Genomic DNA, 19,508 nt, shown 5'->3' with positions numbered 1-19,508 from the left:
CTGTATTGCACATTGAAAGAAGCAGAAACAAGTTGAGCTCGATTTTAGCAATTATACAGGCTCGATTTACATCATTACCCGTATACTGCAATAGTTTGAACCCCGGAGTACTTAACTCACATATTTTGTTTCTATAAACTTGAATAAGAACTATGTCTATGGCCCCTTTCATCAGGAGAACTTTTAAGGCAGCACATGCAGCCTTACAATGGTGAAGATTTATCTGGAGGATCCGTAGGACCATCGAGATTTTCAACAACCTTTACATCAGCCGTTTCAATCGAGTCATCAAGAATGTCCTCTTCAGAGATCTCGGTGACTCTCGTAATAACCATATGTTTAACTTTGGTGAGTTTTAAGGCAGTAGAAACCTCCTCTCGCATACGGTGTCTATCCATGTCTGCATCTTTGGTATCTCCCTCGACTTCGCAAGAGGATCCGCTTATTTCTGTTTCAGACAGAGGCTTGTCGATTTCCGAATCCCTTAGCTGATCGTTTCTATATACCTTCATTTGTATATAATGAAAGCCATAACATACACGGCCCTGAGACTTTGCTAGATGTAGCAAAGACTGAGTGTTCAATATAAACACTGCATGCCGTCTTGGTCCATCCACTTCATCCAAACGGCCAACCTTCCAATCAGCTGTTGGAAGATCTGGATTGCATCGTTTCAGTCTATTTCAAATATATTCAGGGTCAGGAGGGTTTGCAGGTATCCAGACATGTGCTCTAGGTCTAGCCGGTATGTCTTTCTTCTCGACTAACTCTAGAGCAGCTCCTTCCCAAACTTCACCAATTAGTATCAGAGCAGCTTTAAAACATTGTAACAACGTTTGAAACAACGCTTGCTAAACAAATTAATTGACGGTATATTTTCCACAAAATTATCGTTGAAAATGCATTTTCCTTCAATACTTAAAAATCATATGTGTGAATACAAACATATATAAATTTACAAATTTCAACTAAACATACATATGTTGTGATATTTTATTCAAAGCGACAGAGAGAGTATAGAGAGAAATAGAGATGGAAACCGGGAGAGTTGACGAAAGATATCAATATAACACAGCAAAAGAGTCAAAAGAGAACAATTTCTGTGAAACCGCTTGTATGTTGTTTCGGAAAACTGTTTTATGATAAGGCCAAAAATTTGATATGTTTAAGTCTAAATATTATTTAATTTGAATAAAGAGAATATACATTCTGAACCAAGAGAATAGACATTTGAAAAACAAACAGCTTATGTTTTCGCCTTGAGAGCAGCATTTTATGTATGTGTGGACATGTGTTTTGTTTATCATTTTGGCATTATTTTTTTCTTGGTTCGTTAAAAGAAATCAGGGGTCTTCATAAAAATAACGAAAGGGCACTATACTCTTTTTAGAGTTGGGACGGTAAAATGAAATAAGGAGGAAATAGTGAAAAATTACACAGTAAAATGTAAAAAAAACAAAGTTTAGTTTCTCTTTATTAAAAAGTAGTCCACGAGGAGTTGACGGACACCATCAAATATAAAAGCGGGCATTAAGTTCGACTTTTACAGCTAAAACAATTTAAAAAGTTTATTTTCTTTAAAATGAATTATTAAGGAAAAATAAAAGGAATTTTAGAGCGATGGTGTTAAATGCTAGTAAAAAACTGTTCACTCCTAAATAAATTTATGTTTATATTATAAAATTATGTATGTATGTTTATACTGGACTCCACGTTCTTCTTTTGTTAGTTTTTGAATACCTTCCAAATTTTAAAGTTTTGTACAAAAACAGTTTTTTATTACAAGATTGTTATTTTTGCAATAAAAAATAATATTTTATCCAACAATCATTCAATTTCGTTTATATCAAGCACTGTTACTGACTATAAATCTTTAATAACGCACATTTCGATGTTTCATTTAAAAAAATTAATATAGTATAAATATAAATGTGTAAATTAAAAAAAAAAAAAAAAAAGTTCGGTCGGAGCAGGGATTGATAGTGTGTTGGCTTACAAACTGTATGGTCCTTGGTTCGATTCTCCGTGCAGGCGAAAGGTAAAATTTAAAAAATTTATAAAAGTGAATAATTTCTTCAACATTATTTGTATTACAGAGAAAGGTGCCAATAACTAAAAAATTTCGTGGAAGTGAAAATTACGAGTATGTTAGGGAATGAGCACAATCGTGTTTGGGAAAAATTCTTCCAAGCATATAATATTTTTGGCTCAAAATGCTTCCAAACATATAATATGTTCACATAAAACAAACATATTAATGTTTCGGCAGTATGCAATAATATATGTGCTTCCTGCAAAATATGTTTGGAACATATGTTAAAGAAGCGATTTTTTTGAGGGTGCAATTGTACAAAGTTTTAACTAAACTAAACCCTGATTTCACAAATAAAAGTGCGTATCTGTGGATTTATGATAAAACACCATAAGTCTAAAAACTCTAACTCTAACTTATTTAAATCAAAAAACAAAAGAAGAATCATATCTATTTATGTGTTTTGTCGCATTGAATCCTGATCATATTCTGAATAAAAAACAACACAACTGAAGTTAAATATGCGTTTATTTTTATTTGTTTTTTTTTTCGACAAAACACCATGACTCGAAATATGTTGTATTGTAAAAAAAATTGTCAATTACACAAACCTTATGTGGACTTGTGTTGTTTTGTCAAAAGTATCATACAAGTATTTCGATTTTATTTTACAACATATGATGTTTTGCTAAAATTAAACTTAACAATTCGAGAAACCATTCTATATCTCCCGATCTAGGGCAGATATTGCATCTGTATCTGTAAACACAGAAAGATGCGCCTTCAAAAACTACACACAACATAAAATTTTTGAGAAATTGTTTATCTCGTCTTATGGGATTTTGTCACACACAGTCCTCAGATATTTTTCGACTAATTCAAGAAATTTTTTAGACAAAATAATTTTTTTTTCACATTTTAAAGATAATTTCGTTGTTCTAAGGAAAAAATTGGAGTTCAAAATTGCAAGAATGTTTTTTTTGCGCATTTGGGGTAAAATGAACACATTTTAAGAAATTCTTAAGTATTTTGTTTGAAATACGGATATTTGTGAATTACTTTTCTCCTTTTTTAGTCCATTTTACCAACCTACGCAAAAAATTATTAATGTAATTCCCTTACTTTCACAAAACACAATAAGTTCATGAGCTAAAATAGAGTTAAAGTGACTTTAGTGTCCTCGAGGGTTCACTTTTTTAGTGTACGTTTGGTTTTTTGAATGGAAAATGTATAGTCAAATTAAAAACTTCAATTTGAATTTTCAGTGCTTTTTATTGGTTGTAAAACCATCGCTACACCGTATAACGATATTATCATTTTGGGGTTGTCAAAGCGTTCGTTAAACAATCGAAAAAGCGTATAAAATATTGTTTTCATGACGTTTTGAAAACTTTGTTAAATACGATCGATACACCGTAGAATGATGTTCTCATTTTGGGGTTGTAACAACGCTTTTTCCCCACCGTATATCAACCGTTTACAATGCTTTTACAACGCTTTTCCGATGGTTTTTTTCTGACTGGGTAGAGGTACTTGAGGACCATAAAAAGGTGTGCCGAAAATGGTGCCCATCGGTCCATGTTTTGGTGTAGCTACCATATGGACTGGGGCTTCTAGAATCCGTAGTTTTTATACAATTTGCCGGAAATTAGAAATCTAGAAGTATTTTAGGACCATAAAGAGGTGTGTCGAAAATGGTCCGTATCGGCCCATGTTTTGGTATAGCCCCTATATAGACTGATCTCCCGATTTTACTTCTTGGGCTTCTAGAATTCGTCTGAAAGTGGAACTCTAGAGGTATTTGAGGAACATTAAGAGGTGGTGAGTATTGGTCCATGTTTTGGTATAGCCCCCATATAGACCTAACTCCCGAATTTATTTCTAGGACTTCTGGAATCCAAAATAGGTCAGCCGGAATATGGTGTATGTCGACCCATGTTTCAGTATAGCTTCCACATAGGGCGATCTCCATATTTAACTCCTTGGGCTTCTTTTTATCCGATTTGCACAAAAATGTAAAATGGAATTTTAGACCCTCAAAAATCTGTATCGCATTTATTTTTACCGGTCCGTTTGGTAAGGCATTTATATAGGCCGATTTAACTTCTTGAGGGTACACCCAAAAAAAAAAAATATTTTCCTCCGGAATGAAATTTTAGACAAGCGAAATTCCCCTTTCGTACAAAGTATTTTCGTTTAGAGCAAACTAATCCGAATTTTTGATAAGCGATTCAACGATAGTCTCTAAAATTTGTTTCAAAAGAAAACGTTGCTTGTCTAAAATTTCGTTCCTCAGAAAAGAAAACACTTCTTTCAGGGTATAACAGGCGCACTGATCATGAAAATTGCTTGAAACTGAAAGTAAAATTTCCATATTTTATTCATCGTATTCATTTAAATAATGGCGGAAAAAATCTACAGATTTAAGATTTCAAATCATGGCGTTATTTCATCATATACACGATATGTTTATGATTTCTCTAAAACTCAAACAAAATTGGTTCTCATAAATCTGGTTGAACTGATTTGCTTGGGAGAAAATTTGTCTTCAATCCCCCTAAAATTCTATATATTATCAAGAAACCCACTACGACGAAGAGTTTTCAAAGTAATTTGCTTCATGGTGGTGGGTATTTAAGATTCGGCCCGGCCGAACTTACAGCTGTATATACTTGTTGAGATATACCGTTATGTTCAAAATTAAGGCACTGGAATAACTTGAAAACGGTTCACCACATTACATTTAAAAAGAAAACCGAAAATTCCAAACAATATTCTCTTTAAGCCGTCTTTACATTATTTTACATAATTTTCCAAGTAGTTTTAGAGATATTTTTCAGGTTTTGGAAAAAAGTGAAATTTTTCAAAAAAAAATTTTGTTATTTAAAATTTCCTAAAAAATAAAAATAGGACAAAAATCACAGTTTTTGTCCAGAAATAGGTAGTTAAATATATTTCGAATTATATGATCTTTATTTCATTACAATCCGTGCACAACTTTTGATTTTGTTCACGATTTACTGAATTGATATAAATCGCGATTTCCGTATAAAAATAACATTTTCTAACAGGTTGGCTGATAAGTCCCCGGTCTGACAAAAAAACACATTTTTTTGTCAAAATTCGTTTTTATTATTCAACATAGTTCCCTTCAAGAGCGATACAACGATTATAACGACCTTCCAAGCTTCCTTTTTTGATACCATTTTGGTAGTACTCCTTCGGTTTTGCCTCAGTTTCGGCGATCTCCTCTTCATTGCAGCCAAATGTTTCCCTGCGAGCATCATTTTGAGGTCTGAGAACAAGAAAAAGTCGCTGAGGGCCAGATCTGGAGAATACGGTGGGTGGGGAAGCAATTCGATGCCCAATTCATGAATTTTTGCCATCGTTCTCAATGATTTGTGGCACGGTGCGTTGTCTTGGTGGAACAACACTTTTTTCTTCTTCATATGGATGGGGCCGTTTTGCCGCGATTTCGACCTTCAAACGCTCCAATAACGCCATATAATAGTCACTTCTCAAGATATTCGATAAAAATTATTCCATGCGCATCCCAAAAAACAGAGGCCATTACTTTGTCAGCGGACTTTTGAGTCTTTCCACGCTTCGGAGACGGTTCACCGGTCGCTGTCCACTCAATCGACTGTCGATTGGAGTGTAGTGATGGAGGCATGTTTCATCCATTGTCACATATCGACGGAAAAACTCGGGTGTATTACGAGTTAACAGCTGCAAACACCGCTCAGAATCATCAACACGTTGTTATTTTTGGTCAAATGTGAGCTCGCGCGGCACCCATTTTGCACAGAGCTTCTGCATATCCAAATATTGATGAATGATATGACCAACACGTTCCTTTGATATCTTTAAGGCCTCTGCTATCTCGATCAACTTCATTTTACGGTCATTCAAAATCATTTTATGTATTTTTTGATGTTTTCGTCGGTAACCACCTCTTTCGGGCGTCCACTGCGTTCACCGTCCTCGGTGCTCATTTCACCACGCTTGAATTTTGCACCAATCAATTATTGTTGATTTCCCTGGGGCAGAGTCCGGAAACTCATTATCAAGCCAAGTTTTTGTTCCACCGTATTTTTTCCCTTCAGAAAACAGTATTTTATCAAAACACGAAATTCCTTTTTTCAATTTTTTTACAATAAAAAAAGTTGCTTCACAAAAGACTCTCTATCTCACAAACTAATTGACTTACAGACGTCAAATTTTAATATGCATTTAATACCAGCGACGCCATCTATGTGTCAGACCGGGGACATATCAGCCAACCTGTTAAGTGTTTGTATGTATGTAATAAGTTAGTCTTTTTTATGGTTCTGTTGATGAAGAACTGAATATTGTTTTTAAGGTTGTTTGGGACGCTGAATCCAAATCTGCGCTTGGTTTTTTCTATCAGCTCGATTTTTCGAGATATACCGTTATGGTCAAAATTAGGGCACTTTCACTACATACGATGGTGGTTCGGAAACTTCTTAGCCTATCAATGAAAGAGAATAGTTAGTTTTTCAAAAATATTTTTATTTTTCAATATAATTTCCTGAACCTTCAATACACTTAGTCCAACGCTTTTCTAGCAATTCTATCCCTTGATTAAAATAGTTTTCCTCAAGGGCTTCAAAATAGTGGTTTACAATTGTAGTATATTGGAATAACTTGAAAAGGGTTCAACATATTAAATTAAAAAAAAAAATCCGAAACTCCCAAACAATATTCTCTTTAAGCCGAAATCTATTTAACTAACTGTTTATGGAAAAAACTGCGATTTTTGTCTAATTTTTAGTTTTCAAGAAACAAACAATAAATTTTGTTAAATATTTTAATTTTTTTTCAAAACTTTAACGATATCTCTAAAACTACTTGGAAAATTAAAAAACAATGCTTAAAGAGAATATTGTTTTTGATTTTCGGATTTTTTATACCCTGCGCCAACAGACTGCGGAACAGGGTATTATAAGTTAGTGCATATGTTTGCAACACCCAGAAGGAGACGAGATAGACACATGGTGTCTTTGGCAAAAATGCTCAGGGTGGGCTCCTGAGTCGATATAGCCATGTCCGTCTGTCCGTGAACACATTTTTGTAATCAAAGTCTAGGTCGCAGTTTTAGTCGAATCGACTTCAAATTTGGCACAAGTATGTGTTTTGGCTCAGAATAGAACCCTATTGATTTTGGAAGAAATCGGTTCAGATTTAGATATAGCCCCAGAAGCCAAAGTTTTACCCTAATTTGCTTAAACTTTTACACAAGAAGAACAACTAGTACTGTAGTAGAGTGTGCCAAATTTTATTGAAATCGGTTCAGATTTAGATTTAGCTCCCATATATATCTTTCGCCCGATATGGACTAATACGATCCCAGAAGCCAGAGTTTTACCCCAATTTGGTTGAAATTTTGCACTGGGAGTACAATTAGTAGTGTAGTCAAGTGTGCCAAATTTTATTGAAATCGGTTCAGATTTAGATATAGCTCCCATATATATCGTTCGTTCGATTTACACTCATATGACCACAGTGGCCAATCTTTTACTCCGATTTAATTGAAATTTTGCACAGGGAGTAGAATTAGCATTGTAGCTATGCGTGTCAAATTTGGGTGAAATCGGTTCAGATTTAGATATATCGCCCATATATAGCTTTCGCCCGATTTACACTCATATAACCACAGAGCCCAATTTTTAACTCCGATTTAGTTGAAATTTTGCACAGGGAGTATAATTAGCATTGTAGCTATGCGTGCCAAATTTGGTTGAAATCGGTTCAGATTTAGATATAGCTCCCATATATATGTTTTTCTGATTTCGACAAAAATGGTCAAAATACCAACATTTTCCTTGTAAAATCGCCACTGCTTAGTCGAAAAGTTGTAAAAATGACTCTAATTTTCCTAAACTTCTAATACATATATATCGAGCGATAAATCATGCATTTGTATGTAACGCCAAGAAGGAAAAGTCTGAGACCCATCGTTTAGTATACCGATCGTCATAGAATTAAATTCTGAGTCGATTTAGCGATGTCCGTCTGTCTGTTCATGTATTTTTGTGCGCAAAGTACAGGTCGCAGTTTAAGTCCGATCGTCCTAAAATTTGGCGCAGGGTCGTGTTGGGGAACAAAGACGATCGCTATTGATTTTGGAAAAAATCGGTTCAGATTTAGATATAGCTGTCATATATATTTATCCCCGATCTTGTTATAATTGGCGTGTTTATCAACCGATGTTCTTCAAATTCCGTACATCCGAATATTTTATGAATCTCGAAAAACTTGCAAAATATTATCCAAATCGGTTCAGATTTAGATATAGCTCCCATATATCTTTCGTCCGATTTAGACTCATATGTCAACAGAGGCCAAAGTTTACTACTGATTTTCGTGAAATTTTGCACAGAGAGTAGAATTGACATTCTACCAATGCTTGGTAAATTTGATGGAAATCGGTTCAGATTTAGATATAGCTTCCATATATATCTTTCGTCCGATTTGCACTTATATGGCCTCAAAATCCAGTGTTTTGCACTGACTTGATTCAAATTTTGCACGAGAGGTACGTTTAACGTTGTCGTTATGTGTGCCAAATTTGGTTAAAATCGCTTCAGATTTAGATATAGCTCCCATATATATCTTTCGTCCGATTTGGGCTTATATGGTCTCAAAAGCCAGAGTTTTGCCCTGACTTGCTTCAAATTTTACACATGGAGTACGTTTAATAGTATCGGTATGTGTGCCAAATTTGGTTGAAATCGGTTCAGATTTAGATATAGCTCCCATATATATCGGCTCAGATTTAGATATAGCTGTCATATATATTTATAACCGATTTGGTCAGAAATGACGTATTTACCAACCGATCTTCTTCCAATTTCTTATAATCGAGTATTTTGTGAGTCTCGTAAATGCTAAATATCATTCACATCGCTTCAGATTCAGATATAGCTCTCATATATAGCTTTCGCCCGATTTACACTCCTATGGCTTCAGAGGCCAATCTTTTGTTCCGATTTACGTGAAATTTTGCACAGGGAGTATAATTAACATTATAAATGTCCACACCGAAATTGGTTGAAGTCGGTTCAGATTTAGATATAGCTCCCATATATAGCTTTCGCCCGATTTACACTTCTATGACGCCAGAGGCCAAATGTTTACTCCGAGTTACGTGAAATTTTGCACAGGGAGTAAAATTAACATTATAAATATGCGTACCGAATTTAGTTAAAATTGGTTCGGATTTAGATATAGCTCCCATATATATCTGTCGTCCGATTTACACATATGACCACCGTAGTTCAACATTTTCCTCTTATTTACTTAAAATTGTACACAGACAATGGAAATAACATTTTTTCTATGCATACCAAATTTAGTTGAAATTGGTTCAGACTTTGATATAGTTCGTCCGATACGAACTTATATGGCCCCAGAGGTCAAAATTTCACGCCGATTTACTTGAAGTTTTGTACAGAGAGTAGGACTAACATTCTTGCAACACATGCCAAATTTGGTTGAAATCGGTTCAGATTTAGATATAACTCCCATATAAAGGGTGATTCTTTTGAGGTTAGGATTTTCATGCATTAGTATTTGACAGATCACGTGGGATTTCAGACATGTTGTCAAAGAGAAAGATGCTCAGTATGCTTTGACATTTCATCATGAATAGACTTACTAACGAGCAACGCTTGCAAATCATTGAATTTTATTACCAAAATCAGTGTTCGGTTCGAAATGTGTTTATCGACAAATTTTGTTCAGCGATGAGGCTCATTTCTGGTTGAATGGCTACGTAAATAAGCAAAATTGCCGCATTTGGAGTGAAGAGCAACCAGAAGCCGTTCAAGAACTGCCCATGCATCCCGAAAAATGCACTGTTTGGTGTGGTTTGTACGCTGGTGGAATCATTGGACCGTATTTTTTCAAAGATGCTGTTGGACGCAACGTTACGGTGAATGGCGATCGCTATCGTTCGATGCTAACAAACTTTTTGTTGCCAAAAATGGAAGAACTGAACTTGGTTGACATGTGGTTTCAACAAGATGGCGCTACATGCCACACAGCTCGCGATTCTATGGCCATTTTGAGGGAAAACTTCGGAGAACAATTCATCTCAAGAAATGGACCGGTAAGTTGGCCACCAAGATCATGCGATTTGACGCCTTTAGACTATTTTTTGTGGGGCTACGTCAAGTCTAAAGTCTACAGAAATAAGCCAGCAACTATTCCAGCTTTGGAAGACAACATTTCCGAAGAAATTCGGGCTATTCCGGCCGAAATGCTCGAAAAAGTTGCCCAAAATTGGACTTTCCGAATGGACCACCTAAGACGCAGCCGCGGTCAACATTTAAATGAAATTATCTTCAAAAAGTAAATGTCATGGACCAATCTAACGTTTCAAATAAAGAACCGATGAGATTTTGCAAATTTTATGCGTTTTTTAAAAAAAAAGTTATCATGCTCTTAACAAATCACCCTTTATATCTTTCGCCCGATTTAGATTCATATGACCACGGAGGCCAAAGTTTCTTTTCGAAAAGTTTGAAGTTTTGCATTGAGCGTTCAATTAAAATTTTAGCAATTTGTGCCAAATTTTATCAAAGTCGGCTCAGAATTAGGCAAAGTCCCCATGTATATGTTCTTCCGATTTTAGCAAATATGGCCAAAATACCCACATGTTCCTTGTAAAATCGTCACTGTTAAGTCGAAAACTCGCAAAAATGATTCAAATTTACCTATACTCTAATTAGTATATACACCCTCAAAAAAATCGCTTCTGTAACACTCCCAAACATATTTTGCTTCAAGCATATAAATTTTTGGGTATTGCCCAAACATTTATATGTTTGATTTCTTCCAATATATAATATGTTTGAAAGCATATTGGTCTAAACAATATAATATGTTTGGGTAGTCTAAGTTCCAAACATTTTGTATTTTTCCATCCAAATTCAATAATTTTGTCTTCCAAAAAAACTATATGTTCTTATGTGAACATGTAATATGTTTGGAAACATTTTGAACCCAAAAATATTATATGCTTAGAAGAATTTTCTCCCAAAGAAGATTGTGCTCAACATTTTTTTTCTGCCTAATTGTATATTCCCTCACATTTTTCTCACTTTTTCTGTAATACAAACATTTTAGAAGAAATTATTATATTTTATAATTTTTTTTTAATTTTACCTTTTGCCGGACGGGGATTCGAACAGCGGACCACACAGTTTGTAAGCCAGCACACTAACCACTGGCCTACGTAGCTGTTATGGTCATCAAGAGATAATTATCGTTATAAGTTATATTTATATAGCATAGCTTGCGGCGCCCACGAGCCGATGCAAACATAACATTGTTTAACAACATAACATTGTTAAACATACATTTGTAGGCAGCGTGGAGTAGTGGATGGTCGTCCGCCTTGCGTGACAGGGGACCTGGGTTCGATCTCTGCTTCGACCAACACCATTTTTTTTAATATATTTTTTAACATATATTCCAGATTCGTTCGGAAGTTCCCGAAAAGGTGTTCAGCATTACATACTATTATATTAAATTTTTACTACGAAATTCTAAAGTGTGTTTTATAAAAGACTTAAAGTCAGAAAAGAAAAATGCTTGATATAAACGAAATGGACTGAGTTCAAATCAAATATTATTTTTTTATTGCAAAAATAAAAATTGTGTAACAAATAAAGGTTTTTGTATACAAGTTTAAAATTTTCGAAGAAATTCAAAAACTCTTACAAAAGAAGAACGTGAAGTCGAGTATATATAAATATTTTTCCATCGAATCCTAAGGTTAACGATAACCATTTAAAAGCACATTATATTTAAATTCTAAACAATAAAACAGCACATAAATTTATTTTGGTGTGAACAATTGTTTGCTAGCATGTTACACCATTAATTTAGAAATACAAATAAATATGAATTTTTATTAACGAATAATTTTGTACTTAATTTAATTCTTAAGGCCGGTATAAATTGGCATTATCACGTTAAAATGGCCATGTTTACCATTTTACTTTTCTTTAATAATTTCTTTTAAATAAAATAAACTTATTCAATTGTTGCTTTGGATCTTTCCCCACCATGTTAATATACAATTTACCGGAAAAAATTGTAATGTTATTCTGGTTTTGCCGCTAAAATGAGAAATAATTTTAGCGGCAAAACTCGAACTCAATGCCCACTTTTATTTTCGAAAAAATCCGTCAACTCCTCTTGGACTACTCATTAATAAAGAGGAACTAATATTTGTTTTTATAGATTTTCAAAGGTCGATACTTTCAATGAAGTCGTGTTGTCGTTATAATTAAGTGATTTGACTTAAAAATGGGTATCATCAAAGATTATAGAAGAGGAAGATGGGAGATTGGCTACTGAGCACATCAAACCATTTACCACATTAGTTTAATACTCGAACCAAACGCGTATACGACAAGTATTGACATAGCAATAAAATGCAAATAAAAATAAATTAAGAGCACGAAATAAATTTCCATAAAGGGGAAAATGTATTTTTTTTTTTGTTGTTGCCTAAAATTTAACATTGTTTCATTAAGAAAATTACATTTTTCATTTAAAAAATAAAAACTAAAAACAACTAAAAGATTACAAACATGTATTAAACTAACTGGTAAATGCAACATTTGGTATGACGCAGGCCAATCTCCCATCTTCCTCTTTTATTATCTTTGGGTATCATAACATGAATGAACAAATTTTTGGACTAAGGTCAACTTGACTTTAATAATTCAGAAAAATTCTTTAAAATTAATGAAACTGTCTTTAAATTTGTTGCATTTTTGCATCTTGACTACAAGGCAAAAATCATTCAAAAATAGGATATGTTTTTCAATACTTTATTTTAAAGACAGTTTTTACTTGAAACATAGCATTCTACTGGAAGTCTTGTTATTAACGAACATTTTATAGCATATGAAAAAAAAGCTGAAAAAGCGAAAAATTGAAATGTGCTTCGTAGTCAAGAATTGTGTCTTAAAAGCATCCTTACATGTATTCTCCGCTTCTTTGGTTCGGAATCAATATCAAAATTGTTAAAGTGGAGACACAATCTTTGGAACCGGATATGCTTTTTGTTCAGTGTATAGTGCCCTTTCGTTAGTTTTTATGAAGATCCCTTTAATTACCTTTGTTTGAATATTTTGACTTACTCGTCCTACGTTCCGATTTGTTTTGACGAAACAAAAAAATTGTGCCCGTAATGCGAAAATGATAAACAAACCCTCCATCATAGGATGGGGGTATATTAACTTTGTCATTCCGTTTGTAACACATCGAAATATTGCTCTAAGACCCCATAAAGTATATATATTCTGGGTCGTGGTGAAATTCTGAGTCGATCTAAGCATGTCCGTCCGTCCGTCTGTTGAAATCACGCTAACTTCCGAACGAAACAAGCTATCGACTTGAAACTTGGCACAAGTAGTTGCTATCGATGTAGGTCGGATGGTATTGAAAATGGGCCATATCGGTCCACTTTTACGTATAGCCCCCATATAAAGGGACCCTCAGATTTGGCTTGTGGAGCCTCTAACAGAAGCATATTTCATCCGATCCGGCTGAAATTTGGTATATGGTCTCTAACAACCATGCAAAAATTGGTCCACATCGGTCCATAATTATATATAGCCCCCATATAAACCGATCCCCAGATTTGGCTTGCGGAGCCTAAAAGAGAAGCAAATTTCATCCGATCCGGCTGAAATTTGGTACATGGTGTTGGTATATGGTCTTTAACAACCATGCAAAAATTGGTTCACATCGGTCCATAATTATATATAGCCCCCATATAAACCGATCCCCAGATTTGGCTTGCGGAGCCTCAAAGAGAAGAAAATTTCATCCGATCCGGCTGAAATTTGGTACATGATGTTGGTATAAGGTCTCTAACAACCATGGACAAATTGGTCCATATCGGTCCTTAATTATATATAGCCCCCATATAAACCGATCCCCAGATTTGGCTTGTGGAGCCTCTAAGAGAAGCATATTTCATCCGATCGGGCTGAAATTTGTTACATGGTGTTGGTATATGGTCTCTAACAATTATATATAGCCCCCATATAAACCGATCCCCAGATTTGGCTTGCGGAGCCTCAAAGAGAAGTAAATTTCATCCGATCCGGCTGAAATTTGGTACATGATGTTGGTATAAGGTCTCTAACAACCGTGCAAAAATTGGTCCACATCGGTCCATATTTATATATAGACCCCATATAAACCGATCTCCAGATTTGGCTTGCGAAGCCTCAAAGAGGAGCAAATTTCATCCAATCCGGTTGTATTTTGGAACATGGTGTTAGTATATGATCTTTAACAACCGTGCCAGAATTGGTCCATATCGATCCATAATTATATATAGCCCCCATATAAAACATTCTCCAGATTTGACCTCCGGAGCCTCTTGGAGGAGCAAAATTCATCCGATCCGGTTCAAATTAGGCACGTGGTGTTAGTATATGGTCGCTAACAACCATACCAAAATTGGTCCAATCACACAAAAATTGGTCCATATCGGTTCATAATCATGGTTGCCACTAGAGATAAAAATAATCTACCAAAATTTTATTTCTATAGAAAATTTTGTCAAAATTTTATTTCTAGAGAAAATTTTGTTAAAATTTTATTCGGTTCATAATAAAATGTTCATCATTGTCAAAATTTTATTTCTATAGAAAATTTTATCAAAATTTTATTTCTATAGAAAATTTTGTTCAAATTTTATTCGGTTCATAATCATGGTTGCCACTCGTGCCAAAAATAACCTACCAAGATATTATTTCTATAGAAAATTTTGTCAAAAGTTTATTTCTATAGAAAATTTTGTGAAAATTTTATTTCTATAGAAAATTTTGTTAAAATTTTATTTCTGTAGAAAATTTTGTCAAAATTTTATGTCTACTTTGTCAAATTGAATTATATACGTATTGGATCGATCTTTTTTGATTTAATATATACCACGTATGGACTTACATACAATTTAGAAGATGGTGTTAGGAGGTTTTAAGATACCTTGCCATCGGCAAGCGTTACCGCAACTTAAGTAATTCGATTGTGGATGGCAGAGTTTAGATGAAGTTTCTACGCAATCCATGATGGAGGGTACATAAGCTTCGGCCTGGCCGAACTTACGGCCGTATATACTTGTTTATCTTGGTTCCGAATGAATTTTCTCTCCGAATACTCATTTTAATATTTTACTTAAGCATATACAATTTTTGGCGAAGTCTTATATCACAACATATATATTTTTACTCATAATATGTAAATTTATACTTGTTTATATTCACACATAGTATTTTTCCTATATTTAATGAAATTTTCTTTGTGTATATATATTTGTAATGCCCCAATTGGTTACTTTCATTATTTTACTTCCAGCATACACTTTGTCTCTCTTTGTAAACACATATATGTTTATGGGCTATTTCTAAATTAGTATATGTTTGCAATAATGTTCCCAAATATAATATGTTCCCAAACATAATATGTTCTAACATATTAACATATATGTCCCAAACATATTATGCTAGTTTATGAACATTATATGTTTGCGCTCAAAAATATTGTGTTTAGAAATTTGAGTTCCAAACATATAATGTTTATACCCAAACATATGAAAAATAGTCTTTTTCGACCGTGTATTGACCTATAAATCATAAATGCAGATTTGCTAAATTTTAGGCAATTTAAATATTTGCGATATTTTTTACTAACATTGTGGTTCGTCCCGGTCATCAACCAATTTAAATTTTAAGTCCAGACATTTTGTGAAAGTTTAAAAAATTTTGTCAAAATCGGTTCATATTTAAATATTTGTATTTGGGAATATAACTAAACCATTATGTAGTTCCTAAAAAATTTAAAGGTTTTAAGATGGTATCAAAAATATTGATATACATAGTGGTGAAGGGTATAATATAGTCGGGCCCGCCCGACTTTAGACTTTCCTTACTTGTTATACCCTGCTCCACACTGTGGAACAGGGTATTATAAGTTAGTGCATATGTTTGCAACACCCAGAAGGAGACGAGATAGACACATGGTGTCTTTAACAAAAATGCTCAGGGTGGGCTCTTGAGTCGATATAGCGATGTCCGTCTGTCCGTGAACACATTTCTGTAATCAAAGTCTAGGTCGCAGTTTTAGTCCAATAGACTTCAAATTTGGCACACGTATGTGTTTTGGCTCAGAATAGATCCCTATTGATTTTGGAAGAAATCGGTTCAGATTTAGATATAGCTCCCATATATATATTTCGCCCGATATGGACTTATATGGCTCCAGAAGCCAGAGTTTTACCCTAATTTACTTAAAATTTTGCACAAGAAGAACAATTAGTACTATAGTCAAGTGTGCCAAATTTTATTGAAATCGGTTCAGATTTAGATATAGCTCCCTATATATCTTTCGCCCGATATGGACTAATACGGTCCCAGAAGCCAGAGTTTTACCCCAATTTGGGGTAAAACTGCTCCACACTGTGGAACAGGGTATTATAAGTTAGTGCATATGTTTGCAACACCCAGAAGGAGACGAGATAGACACATGGTGTCTTTAACAAAAATGCTCAGGGTGGGCTCTTGAGTCGATATAGCGATGTCCGTCTGTCCGTGAACACATTTTTGTAATCAAAGTGTAGGTCGCAGTTTTAGTCCAATCGACTTCAAATTTAGCACACGTATGTGTTTTGGCTCAGAATAGAACCCTATTGATTTTGGAAGAAATCGGTTCAGATTTAGATATAGCTCCCATATATATATTTCGCCCGATATGGACTTATATGGCTCCAGAAGCCAGAGTTTTACCCTAATTTACTTAAAATTTTGCACAAGAAGAACAATTAGTACTATAGTCAAGTGTGCCAAATTTTATTGAAATCGGTTCAGATTTAGATATAGCTCCCTATATATCTTTCGCCCGATATGGACTAATACGGTCCCAGAAGCCAGAGTTTTACCCCAATTTGGTTGAAATTTTGCACAGAAAGTAGAATTAGCATTGTAGCTATGCGTGTCAAATTTGGTTGAAATCGGTTCAGATTTAGATATAGCTCCCATAAATATCGTTCGCCCGATTTACACTCATATGACCACAGTGGCCAATCTTTTACTCCGATTGATTTCGAAAAAATTGGTCAAAATACCAACATTTTCCTTGTAAAATCGCCACTGCTTAGTCGAAAATTTGTAAAAATGACTCTAATTTTCCTAAACTTTTAATACATATATATTGAGCGATAAATCATAAATAAACTTTTTCGAAGTTTCCTTAAAATTGCTTCAGATTTAAACGTTTCCCATATTTTTTTACTAACACCTAGTGCACCTAGTGCATTAGCCGACTTAAATTTTGAGTCTATAGATTTTGTAGAAGTCTATCAAATTCTGTCCAGATCGAGTGATATTTAAATGTATGTATTTGGGACAAACCTTTATATATAGCCCCCATCACATTTGACGAATGTGATATGGTATCGAAAAATCTTTAAGTTAAAATGAACTCATTGTGAAGAAAGTTCTTCTTCGTATAGCGTATAGCGCCAAAGACATTTTTATTTGTTTGAACGATGTGATTTTCGTAGAAATTAGGTACACGCAGAGAAGGAATATGATCACCTCAAACATATTTCAAGAGAAAGATGTTATTTTTGTATGGTGACCATGTAACATGTTTGTCACTAAAATGTTATTTTATCGTCAAATATAACCTGCTTGCCGAAATCAGATACATGATTTCCGTGAAAATAACATGGTTGCGAAAACCATGTTACATGGTCACCACACAAAAATAACATTTTGCTCTTAAAACATGTTTGAGATGATCATATTCCTTCTCTGGGTGTAGAATGCATTCCATATATTAGTTAACATGTCATATGTATGTACCACTATACTACAGAATAAAAAAAATTAACTGAATTGAATTCATATATGGAATGATTTTATTAAACTTTTTCCATTCATTTGGACAAATCTTACATATTTGTAGTAAACCTTTTACTTCAAAATTAGAACTAATAATTACTTACGTTTTTAAATACAATTTTATTTATTTATACCGGTGCATTTTTTCTTCAATAAAATTCAACAGCATCGACTGGCCTTGAAATATTATTTTATTATTCCACTATTTCCAATTAATGTTATCCATGTAATGTTATCAAATGGAAAACGTAATTTTTTGCAACTTCTACCTTCCAGTTTTAATAAGTTGCTGCATAACGATTTTATTCTCCTTCCACAATTTCAAATGTAAAAAAAATTTAAACCACTGTTTTTTCACAAAAGGTTAGCGTCACTGAATGTTACTTGATAATTGAAGATTCTAAAATGAAGACGAATAGAAGGGTTGTTATTCTGTTGGTGTTTTCTTTTTTTTATGCACCATCACCAAAGACAATACAATTTAGAACATGGGAAATTGGCTGCTGAGAACATCAAACCATTGACGCGTTGGTTCGACACATTAAATTGAAACATCTTGGAACAAGCGGGAAAATATAAGTTTTTATTTATTGCTCAAGATTTAACAATGTTCAATTTTTAAATTAAGTTCTTCATTAAAAAAATGCAAAAAAAAATGGAAACAGGTATCGACATTTGGTATGACGCAAGCCAACTTCCAACCTTCTAAAGTATATTGTCTTTGACCATCACGCACATTGATACAAAGATTATAAATTGTAGGAAGATAGGAAATTACCTACTGAGGAGATCGAACCATTTACCAGATTAGTTTAATACTCGAACCAAACGCGTATACGACAAGTATTGACATAGCACTAAAATGCAATTAAAAAGAAATTAAGTGCACGAAATAAATTTCCATAAAGGGGAAAATTTATTTTTTTTGTTGTTGCCTAAAATTTAACATTGTTAATGAAACAATGTTAAATTAAATATTTTATTTAAAAAATAAAAACGAAAAACAACTAAAAGATTACAAACATGTAATCTTGGTAAATGCAACATTTGGTATGACGCAAACCAATTTCCTATCTTCCTCAGGTTTATTGTCTTTTGATATTAATAGACTTATTGTTTGTTATTTATGTGCAATAATTTTCAAAAAAGACGAAAAATGTACTCATTAATTTAAAACAACAAATATTTTATTTGATACATTATTTTTCTCTCCGTATACCATAACAACACGATTCCAACTGAAAAAAACCACACACGCACAAACATCGATTACATTGATGACAGGTATCGATTACAGTTCAATAATAGAAATAGAAAATTGCCTATATTCTAACAAGTGTGTTTCCTTATGTTTTGAAAGAATTGAATACTTCTTAGTACGAGTGAACTAAACATTTTTCTATGCTAAGTCTTATTCGTATGATAAGCATTCTATAATAAAGGAAGTCAGATTTATCATTTTATAAGAAATTTTACTAAAGTTGAGAAAACTAGGTTTTAATTCGGGTTTTGTTCAT

The 19,508-nt window shown here is 33.8% G+C and overlaps 1 long non-coding RNA gene across 1 annotated transcript in view; it reads right to left on the bottom strand.

Moving 5' to 3' along the window:
* The window catches only part of LOC142223126 (uncharacterized), a 31,026-nt gene extending 12,630 nt beyond the window's left edge, over nucleotides 1-18,396 (bottom strand). Inside the window, exon 1 of the long non-coding RNA XR_012718585.1 lies at nucleotides 18,096-18,396. This is a non-coding gene — a long non-coding RNA (uncharacterized LOC142223126). The remainder of the gene's footprint in view (nucleotides 1-18,095) is intronic.
* Nucleotides 18,397-19,508: the final 1,112 nt, after the last annotated feature.

This window comes from Haematobia irritans, chromosome 2, assembly GCF_050003625.1.
Source record: "Haematobia irritans isolate KBUSLIRL chromosome 2, ASM5000362v1, whole genome shotgun sequence".
Taxonomy (NCBI): domain Eukaryota; kingdom Metazoa; phylum Arthropoda; class Insecta; order Diptera; family Muscidae; genus Haematobia; species Haematobia irritans.
This window is presented reverse-complemented; position numbering and strand designations above follow the sequence as displayed.